This window comes from Pinus tabuliformis, chromosome X (genome assembly GCF_031772625.1).
Source record: "Pinus tabuliformis cultivar Carrire ecotype Pingquan chromosome X, CPIR1, whole genome shotgun sequence".
NCBI lineage: Eukaryota > Viridiplantae > Streptophyta > Pinopsida > Pinales > Pinaceae > Pinus > Pinus tabuliformis.
Window position 1 is genome coordinate 600,904,493 of NC_142308.1, and position 10,771 is coordinate 600,915,263.

A 10,771-nucleotide genomic window follows, 5' to 3' on the forward strand; every position below is an offset into this window, starting at 1 on the left:
TGTAAATAAGTGTAAATAAATAATAGAGGAAATGGAGAGTCATCGGGAGATGGAGCTGAACAGTCACTCCCTTGTATATAATAATAGATAGCCTAAATGAATAATACAATTACATTTGAGGAGTTACCTCTTGGCCTGACAAATCACCAGCATCACTCATTGATCGTTCGTGTTCCACCTTTTGGATGAGGATAATGCATTTGGTTCATCATGCCCAGCCGGCTCCACACTTGCACCATACACTTGGCAGATGTTTCAGGGTCCAGATGACGATGTGTCTCACTCCAAGAGACAAACGAAGGGCTTATGTCATCATCTTGGCCCTCACAGATGGCTTACAGGAATTTCGATCCACTTGGAGACCCATTCCTTGTGCCCCCACACCCACTTGGGGGAAGTCACAGGGATTTGCTTGGAAAACAAGGGGTCAACTCCTTGTCCACTATGTTTGAGGTCCATTCTCACATCATGGCACACTTTGGACTTCATTAGGCTTCCTCAAAGGCCCAACAACTCACTTTATTGATCATTCTACCTTCTTGAGAGGCTTATTCTTATGTTATTGAGCTATCTTGGTGGGCTTGTCACCAAGGGATGTTATTATTGCACATTATTTTATTATTTGGGGCTCAATTAGGCCAAATTAGGAAAATTGAACTCATTAGAGATTGTATAAATAGATGAGAGGTGATTCATTCCCTTATCATGATTTAGATTTGGGTTTAGTAGCTACTTGAGAATTTTGCATTCCCTTTGGAGGACGAGTTTGATTTCATGGATGAATTTTGATGTATGGATTCTATCTTCTTGATCTTGGAGCTTCATTATTGGCATAATTTGATGATTGGATATACTCATTTGTACATGTAAGTGATCTTTTTCATGCTTATTCTTGTTATTTACTTTGTCACATGAAATGTTGTTGGGATTTTCGCTATATAAGTCTGAAATTTACTGCTTTTCTATGCGAAATTGTGGAAATTTTGATCTTTTGTAGCGTTGCATCATTGCATGGGCCATGTATGAATGGGTGAATGTTCCTAGAGATTATTGTTGTTGAATACATCTTGATAAGTCATCAATTATTGCATATCGAAGTATAAAGACCTTAAGTAGTTGCTCTCATGCCCTAATGCCATGCGAAGTTGCTTGAAGGCCTCCTTGATTGGGTAAATCTTTTCCAAACAATAAGTTCTCTTTGACTCCATCTCTCCCAAAGGATAAGGCACTAATCCTTCCATAGGTGATCACTTTTAAAGAATATTTCTCTCACCTCTCCTTCTCTTTCTAGGCCTAGCCTCCATAGGTCACCTAGGGCATCATTTTTCTCCCATTGTAGCCATAAAAAAAGTTCGATCTCTTGTCCATAACTGCGCTAGGGTTTTCTCTAGAGGCCCTCCAAATTTCAAGAAATTCCGACAGTGGGATCTTGAGATAAAGAAAGCCCTATCTCAAGGATCGTTAGTTGCATTAGGTCTCCCCTTGGCTAGTGTCCTCATTTGGATCATAGCATCCAATTCTCCAAAGAAAATTTGTCCTTTGATCCTCTTCCCTTCCATAATTAGGTCAAGCCCCTCTTTGGTTGATCAAATCCACATCCTTGACCTAATTTTGGGTCCACTTGGCCCCGTGTGGTCCCACAACTTTACAACTCTAATTTCACAAATATCACATAAAGGCCAATTCTCTATAAGGATTTTCGGGTCTAGGAAACCTCTTGACAAATTATATTCCCAAACCCTAGCCTCAGAAATCCTCTTAGCCCTTCCTAAAGAGCATATCACCTTGCTTCTCAAGCAAAAAAGCCATATAATTGAGTCTCTCTTGTGAATAGGCCTTTTTAATTACCCCTTATCCTCTTGTTCATCCATTCATCTAGTGATTCCCCTTATATCGAGTCTTCTCCGATAGGTGAAAATCCGTAAAGAGCTTAGCTGAGGTGAGAGTGAGCTATCGCTCCGTTGTTCCCCCTTGATCTAATAGTTGCTCTATAGGATCCCCTCCTAGGACCCCTGCTAGTTTGAGCAGTAACAGAACTCATCAACAATTTCAAATGTGTTCAACTTGTTACATGCAATTTTTGCATTTTTTACATTTCTGAAATGTTTTATCATAGATCAAGCTAATATCAATAAGGCTTCATTATTTTTGTCTTGAAATTTATTGATGGCATCCTGATTTAATGTGAGATTCCCTGTAAATGTCTATGGAAAGAATGTTTTCCATTACATGAGTCCATGAAGCATAATTTTTCCATTCAATTTTCCTTTTTCCTTGACCATAAAGGCTCTGTCAGAAGTTGAAGGGTTTTGAAATCACCCTAAGGAGGTGTGTATCAGGTTTATTCAAGAACAGAAGGCTCTTTGCTGTTAACATTACCAACTCCTTATCTTTTGTATCAACACCACCCAGTGCCAATTCATCACTCAGCAGTCTAATTTTGCACACTAATTCTTCTACTTTAGTGCCCCCCTCGATTTTTGTGAAGTAGACTCATTAGCAATTTCAAATAGGTCCTTCAAATAATTCATGCAATTTTTTGCAATTTTTACATTTCTCAGGTGCTTAATCATAGATTCAGTGATTCGCAAAATTAATTTCAATGGGGCTTCTTTATTTTTGTTTCCGAATTTAGTGATGGCATCCTAATCTACTACGGGTTTGCTTTCTGTCCCATTCACTAACGCCCATGAATTTTCGAAGGAAAGAATGTTTTTACTAAAATGTCCACGAAACATAAATTCCGTGATTCAGAAAGGAATACTGACCACCATACATGAAAAAATATGAGATATGGGTACCTCTATTTTAGCTTAACCCACAACGTTTGATGTTCTGAGACTGCCCAGACTGCTGCGTTCTGCAAAGACTACTGCCTCTATTCCACTGTATATGTTACGCTAACACACTGCTTCCGAAATAATTTCAAAAAATAATAAACTCTGCCTTCCAACTGCTAATTCACCCTGAAAACAATAATCCCAGACTACGGTGAAAAAATAATCTCCGTTCAAACCACCTGATAATATTCAAAAAATAAAGACTTGAACTTTTAAACATGTTTTTTCAGAGCGAACTTTTAAACATATTACCCAATGAATGGATTGCCTTCAACCAAAATGAAAAGAAATATTCTGAAAATCAGATAACTTCTTAACTTCAAAAGAGGAAAAAATGATTCGTCAACTACAATCCGGCATACTCACGACTTCTATCTGAAACTGGGGCATGAATTTCCAAATTTTAATTGTTCAGAATTCAAATTTCTTCAGAAGATGACGTTTTTATTAGGGCACGATCTTTCTTGCTTACAATCACACGTTTTTCTTTTCAACCATTTCGTCTCCTGCGAGAACAAAAATGTTGATCAGATTCAACGGACTATTCTGAGCAATTTTCACACGCTCGTGCCTTTCAATGGCTTCCTCTGCTTAAATTTTATTCTTCTGGTCGGAATTGTATGTGTTCACGCACAGAAGTGGCTCGTCACACTCCTGTAGCCTTCGAACACTCCTGTAGCCTTCGAAAGAAACGATTTGCAGCTTCAATAGACGATTACAGGTGCCTTATTTCTCCCCATAATAAACCAAAATTCGCAATGTTTACTTCGCTGAGCTTCTGTCTGTGTTTAAAAATATAGGAAACCTTTTATTTTCGCGCATTTAAAGATATGGACACTTCACCGTACTAAAAATTTCCCATAGGTAGTAATAATTACTAACAATTGTTGCCGGGGATTCGGAATAATAACGTTTTAAAAGGTTTTTATTTCATAAAAGAGTTTGAGTCGCTTATAATGGATGAACTTAGGGTTCTTAAACATTTGAGAGTAGCTGTGCATAGGTTATATGAAGAGGGGAAAGTCAAAATTAGAACTTCACCAGGGATTTCTGAAAGTTTTAGAAGCAATATCAGAGTCAAGCAAGGTTGTCCACTTTGTCCTACCCTTTCTGGTTTATATATCGACAAGCTTGAGGAGTGGTTAAATTCGCAAGGGGGTGATGGTATTTATTTGGGCAAATTTGTTATAAAGCTCTTTTGTATGCAGATGACCTTATTCTGATTGCTAAATTGGCTCTTGGTTTGCAAGAGCACTTACTATCCCTTGAGCATTTTTGTAGAAGTGTGGGGATGCAAGTCAATATCAGCAAAACAAAAGTAGTGGTTTTCTCTAAGAAAAGAAAACATAACCAGCATAAGTTCTACTTTGAAGGCAACATTCTAGAAGAATTTGCGGATTACAAATACCTCGGAATTGACTTCAACAAAAATTTAAGCTGGAATCATTGTAGAAAGAAAATAACTTTAGGGGGTTGGGAAGCATTTTATGTTTTTCATAATAGGTGTAGAGTGGTAGAGTTATGGGACTGGGAAACCACTCAAACTCTTTTTGGGCTTTTAGTGATTCTGGTGATTCTCTATGGTTGTGAACTATGGGCCAGCAGTACATCCGACATGCAGTGAAGACAAATTGAGAAAATTCAGAAGCGTTTGATTGCAAACAAATTTAAGATTAAAAGCGCAGTTCATTATGCTATCTTGTTAAGTGAAACAGGGACTACTCCTATTGAAGCAATTGCTATGGTGCAAGTCATAAGGTATTTAAAAAAATTGAGCAAATGGAAGAGGGTAGATGGCCTAAGGTTGTCTTTAATGATAGATTGTGCAAGAGCAAAAAAACTTGGATGCAGCAAAATAACAAATGGTTTAGTAAATGGGGTATTTGCTTGAACGCGTGTCCCATAAACAGCAAAGAGATAAAAGCTTTTGTTATGGAAAAGTTCCATAAGCGTACTTGGGATAAGGAGCTAGGAAGAAAGAAAAGGTATTATATTGAAGTGTTTAATCCCACTCATAGTCATCAACCAAAAGCATACATAGAGGCCAATATCTCTTGGAGAGCCAAAATTCTTGTTGCTCAGTTAAGGACTAATTCTCATCAACTCCATTGTGAAACAAGGCGCTGGAAAAGGCCAAAGGAAGTGTGGGAGGAAAGAGTATGCATTTTTTGTTCTTCCGGCAAAGTGGAAACAGAAAAACATTTCATTTAGAATGCGAAGTCTTCAAAGACAACAGGGAAAGTTAAGTAGATATGCTGACAGCTAGCTCTTGGGATAATCTATTTAGCGAAGGGTTTGTTGAGAAACTGGGAGCATTATTTTGAAACTTCATAGAAAAATGGCCGAATACATCAAGCAGCTGAAGAAGCAATCTGTCCCATAGGCTATCTTTAGCCTCGTGAACGTTAAAATAATTTCTTTCTTTCTTGCACAAGTTTAAATAAGATGAAATGCATAAATCATATTAATTTGGATTTATCTTAATTTTCGATATATTAAGAGTCAAGAAGGATATTTATTTTATTTTTATTTTTATTTTATTTCTTTTACTTTTTTTAAGGTTTGGATTTCATGAAATTTGATATTTCTTGGTGCTTGATAGATCTAGAGTTAAGATGGATTTAGATCAATGTTGTGAAAATCGTGATTTTGTCACCGAATCTTTGGTCGATTTTATTGGCGTGATTTAATTGTTGTTATCGCCAAAAAATCGTTGGGCCACCCAAAAGTGACTTATCAAAGTTTTTAACTTGGTTTTTCATTTCATTTTGCAATAAGAGGACAAGTGAGAGAGCTAAAGAGAAGGAGAACGATTCTACAAGGTAAAAAGAGGAGAAAATTGAGGTTATTGAGGATCCCAAGCAAAATAAATGGATTTTGGGCTGAGTTTCTTTGGCAGGTCACATATTCCAAGTATGGGCATCAGATTTTGCCCTATTTTTTTGTCATCAAATTCCCCCCTATTTTTTTGTTTTCTTCTTGTTTTGCCTTGGGTTTGAGCTACCCATCTTTTTTTTCATGACTTTTGCTTGGGTTTGAGTGTGTTTTTTTTGCCATTATTGTTTCATTGAGTGGAGAGGGTTTTTAATTATCAAAAATTGAAAATGTTAATTGCTAATTTTATTTTTTTTAATTCTTCTTGTGTCCCAGGTTCTATCTTACATTAAGAGTTCAACAAACGTGCCAAGACATTTGGACCTATGTGGGAATTTGGTGAACCCGATGGGGAGTTTAATAGATCAAATTTGAGTTGCAAATTGTGTGGGAAGCATATGACAGGAGGGGTATTTCGATTGAAATTCCACCTTGCACAAATTTCGAGACATGAAGTAGGAGTTTGCCCAGATGCAACTCCGTAAATCATCCGTAGAGCCCTCAAATCATTATAAGATATGGACTCAGACAAACTGAACAAGGAAGTTTGAAGACTCAAATAGCAAGGGATGGAGTGGCTACAGGTGACCATGAGAGTGGTTCTTATTCAATGACAACTTCTACAATCAACCCCATAGTTACCTCATCATTTTTTGTTTCTGGAACTACACCTAGTGCACAACCATCTATCAGGTTGACTCGTCAAAAAATAATAAGGAAGAAGCTAACAAGTTGGTGGCTAGGTGTTTTCTATGGAGTGGCATTCCCTTCAGCATTGCCAGGAACAATCCATTTTACCAGTCCATGTTTGATGATATTGCTATTGTTTACCCGGGGTAAAAAGCCCCATTACTATGATGACTTGAGAGGGAATATTCTTCAAAATGAAAAGGTTGACTGCACTACGAGATTGGAGCAAGTTAGGGCATCTTGGGCACAGACAGGATGCACTATGATATCAGATGGTTGGATTGGTCAAAAGGGTAGAACCTTTATTAGCTTCTCAGTTAATTGTCATCGAGAGACAACGTTTATGAAATATGTTGATGCATCTGCACATATCAAAGATGCACGATTATTATGTCATTTGTTGGATGTGTTCATTCAAGAGGTAGGTCCACAACATGGTGTACAGGTCATAGTGGAAAATGCTACAAATTTTGTTTTGGATGGCAGGATGTGTGTGGAGAGGCATCCTAACCTATCGTGGACACCTTGTTTTGCACATTGTATTGACTTGATGTTGGAGGACATTGGAAGATTTCCTTTTGCCAGGGATATTATTGAATCATCAAAAAAAATTGCAAAAGTTATATATAATCATGCATTGGTGCTTCATTTGATGAGAACATTCACTAATATCAAGGAGTTGGTGTGCCCTGCCATTACATGGTTTGCCACTAGCTTCATATCTCTTCAATCTCTCTTGAATCCTATGTTGGATGTGAAGAGATTGTTTCGTTCAGAGGAGTGGTGTGCTTTATCATTTAGTCGTAAACCAAAGGGGTAGGCCATGTGCATTCTAGTCTCATACCAAGAAATCTTTTGGGCAGGAGTGTAGGAGGTGTGTACCATTACAAAACCTTTGGTAAAGGTTATTTGATTAGTTAATGGAGACAAGCCCGCAATGGGCTACTTATATAAGACCATGGATAAGGCCAAAGAATCCATTCACAACTATTATGTTGATAAGGCAAATGAGGAATATGAGAAACAAAAACTCATATGGAGAGTGATATATGAGCGATGGAACAATGCACTCCATCGCCTCATTCATGTTGCAGGGATATACGTGAGCCCCACATTTTCTTACTCCTTTGGTTTCATATTTGATGTTGAGGTCATGGATGGGTTCTTTACTTGTGTTCAGAAATGGTGTCATCTCCAGCGAAACGTGTAGAAATTTTGAAAGAAATGGAGATATACATGATGGTGGGTGACACATTTTGCTTTGACATGGTTATCCAGGATAGGACAACCAAAATGTCAGGTAAGCTTTAGTTTGTTTCAAATTTCGTTGTCTTTTCATACTTTGCGTCAACTTTCAAATTTCAATTTTTTTCTTATGTTTCACTTATTTGTTGTAGATGTGTGGTGGAGAAGTTATGGTCGTAGAGTACTTAATCTCCAAAAGCTTGACATTCGAGTACTCAACCAAACATGTAGCTCCTTCAGATGCAAGCGCAACTAGAGTGTATTTGAAAAAATACACACCAAGAAGTGCATCAGGTTAAAAAAAATCAAATTAATTTTTTGAATTCATTAAATAATAAAAATATATATTTTATTATTTTTATAATTATTAATTTATAATTTATGACCCTCATACAAGTTGGAGTCCCAATGCCTTAATAACATGGTATACGTCTACTACAATCTCTGATTCTGGGTGAGGCAAATTCAGAAGGCATCTGACGTGATGGTTATCTCATTGTGTTGAAAATGCAACAAGATGATGGAGCTTAGTGAAAAGGAGTCGCCTTCACTAAGTGGACCCGCAGGCTATTTTTGGCGCAAAGTCTATTTTTAGACTATGTCTATTTTTAGACATATGGATCATGGTCTATGAGTTGCAGGATGCTATTTGTGGATGATTGGTCATGTTGGTAAAAATAGATGGACTTCTATTTTTAGACATATGGGCGGAGTCTATTTTTAGACTGCCAGGCTAAAAATAGAACAGTGGAATATTATTAGCTCTTAATAATATTTGGACTATAAACATTATCTTATCCTCTTGGAGCACTTCAGTTCGAGCTACAGATGTGGCACATGCAACTGCCAGAAGGAAATACGCTTTTCTTATGGGTTAGTTGAGCTATTGCATGATGGACTTCAGTTAGAACTCAAGTGATTGAGTTTGGTGGAGTTGATTGAGGAGTTGATGGAGTTGTGTTCAGTTTGACTTGGTTGAACTAGTTGTATTTAGTCTAACTGCAGAATACACTAGTGATGAGTGATGTGAATTAATTATTAATTAATTCACTAATTATTAACTCATAAAGCAACTAAAGAATACATCAATTAACTCAGTGCATGGACAGTTCAGTGGAGACAGGTGTTAGAAGTTGAGATTGCTATTAGTTGTGACTATAGTTGTGCATGAGATCTTGCACAATCAATGGATTGAGTATTGTCAATGAGGATTGCGTGGTTCAGCCAAGGGAAATACGAGTTTGGATCAGCCATTCATCATCTATTCTCATGCAGGATTGCGCAGTGGAGGCAGGCAAACAGTGGAGGAGATTTGAGGCATCAGATCTGAGCTAGTTTGTGTGTAACATGTGGAGATAGTACTGAGTACTTGTGAGGAGTATTGTACTATGTATTGTTACATGTTCTCAATCATTATAATATACAGATAGTGTGGGGTTTTCAGCGGTATGTTTTCCCCGGGTTACACACTGTGTTAATGTGTGCATGCGATTGATGTTTCATTGTTTTTAGTGCTGCTAAATTGATGATCAACGTAGAGGAGGTTATGTATTATGCATGTATTCCGCAATAGTGTATAATCGGGATAATCTCTGTGAATAAGTGTCAAATTATTCAAAATTTCTACACATTGGATGGGATTGACACCACTGTTTGATGGAGGGTTGAGGCCAAGAGGCCTATCATGGAATTGGCCCCTGATTGGTTAGAGGAGGAGGTAGTAGGCGCAACTGCAAGGAAGGAGACGGAGGAGGAGGTGACACCACCTACCATGGTCGCTAGTAGAGGACGTGGTCTACCTCCTCCAGCTCCTAGTACTTAAGCTTCTAGGGGTGATGGTATTTATTTGGGCAAATTTGTTATAAAGCTCTTTTGTATGCAGATGACCTTATTCTGATTGCTAAATTGGCTCTTGGTTTGCAAGAGCACTTACTATCCCTTGAGCATTTTTGTAGAAGTGTGGGGATGCAAGTCAATATCAGCAAAACAAAAGTAGTGGTTTTCTCTAAGAAAAGAAAACATAACCAGCATAAGTTCTACTTTGAAGGCAACATTCTAGAAGAATTTGCGGATTACAAATACCTCGGAATTGACTTCAACAAAAATTTAAGCTGGAATCATTGTAGAAAGAAAATAACTTTAGGGGGTTGGGAAGCATTTTATGTTTTTCATAATAGGTGTAGAGTGGTAGAGTTATGGGACTGGGAAACCACTCAAACTCTTTTTGGGCTTTTAGTGATTCTGGTGATTCTCTATGGTTGTGAACTATGGGCCAGCAGTACATCCGACATGCAGTGAAGACAAATTGAGAAAATTCAGAAGCGTTTGATTGCAAACAAATTTAAGATTAAAAGCGCAGTTCATTATGCTATCTTGTTAAGTGAAACAGGGACTACTCCTATTGAAGCAATTGCTATGGTGCAAGTCATAAGGTATTTAAAAAAATTGAGCAAATGGAAGAGGGTAGATGGCCTAAGGTTGTCTTTAATGATAGATTGTGCAAGAGCAAAAAAACTTGGATGCAGCAAAATAACAAATGGTTTAGTAAATGGGGTATTTGCTTGAACGCGTGTCCCATAAACAGCAAAGAGATAAAAGCTTTTGTTATGGAAAAGTTCCATAAGCGTACTTGGGATAAGGAGCTAGGAAGAAAGAAAAGGTATTATATTGAAGTGTTTAATCCCACTCATAGTCATCAACCAAAAGCATACATAGAGGCCAATATCTCTTGGAGAGCCAAAATTCTTGTTGCTCAGTTAAGGACTAATTCTCATCAACTCCATTGTGAAACAAGGCGCTGGAAAAGGCCAAAGGAAGTGTGGGAGGAAAGAGTATGCATTTTTTGTTCTTCCGGCAAAGTGGAAACAGAAAAACATTTCATTTAGAATGCGAAGTCTTCAAAGACAACAGGGAAAGTTAAGTAGATATGCTGACAGCTAGCTCTTGGGATAATCTATTTAGCGAAGGGTTTGTTGAGAAACTGGGAGCATTATTTTGAAACTTCATAGAAAAATGGCCGAATACATCAAGCAGCTGAAGAAGCAATCTGTCCCATAGGCTATCTTTAGCCTCGTGAACGTTAAAATAATTTCTTTCTTTCTTGCACAAGTTTAAATAAGATG

General features: G+C 37.6%; 1 protein-coding gene across 4 annotated transcripts in view; it reads right to left on the minus strand.

Annotated features, from left to right (window-relative positions):
* The window catches only part of LOC149141463 (SWR1 complex subunit 6-like), a 280,589-nt gene extending 276,949 nt beyond the window's left edge, over window positions 1-3,640 (minus strand). Inside the window, exons 1-2 of one of the 4 annotated variants that reach the window (XM_089449557.1) lie at window positions 3,207-3,639; window positions 2,802-2,966 (exon numbers count right to left, since the gene is read on the minus strand). The gene's annotated coding sequence lies outside the window, so the exon portion shown is untranslated. Of the gene's footprint in view, window positions 1-2,801; window positions 2,967-3,092 lie in introns of all 4 variants that reach the window. The other 3 variants (XM_089449559.1, XM_089449558.1, XM_089449561.1) reach the window with 3 other exon arrangements.
* Window positions 3,641-10,771: the final 7,131 nt, after the last annotated feature.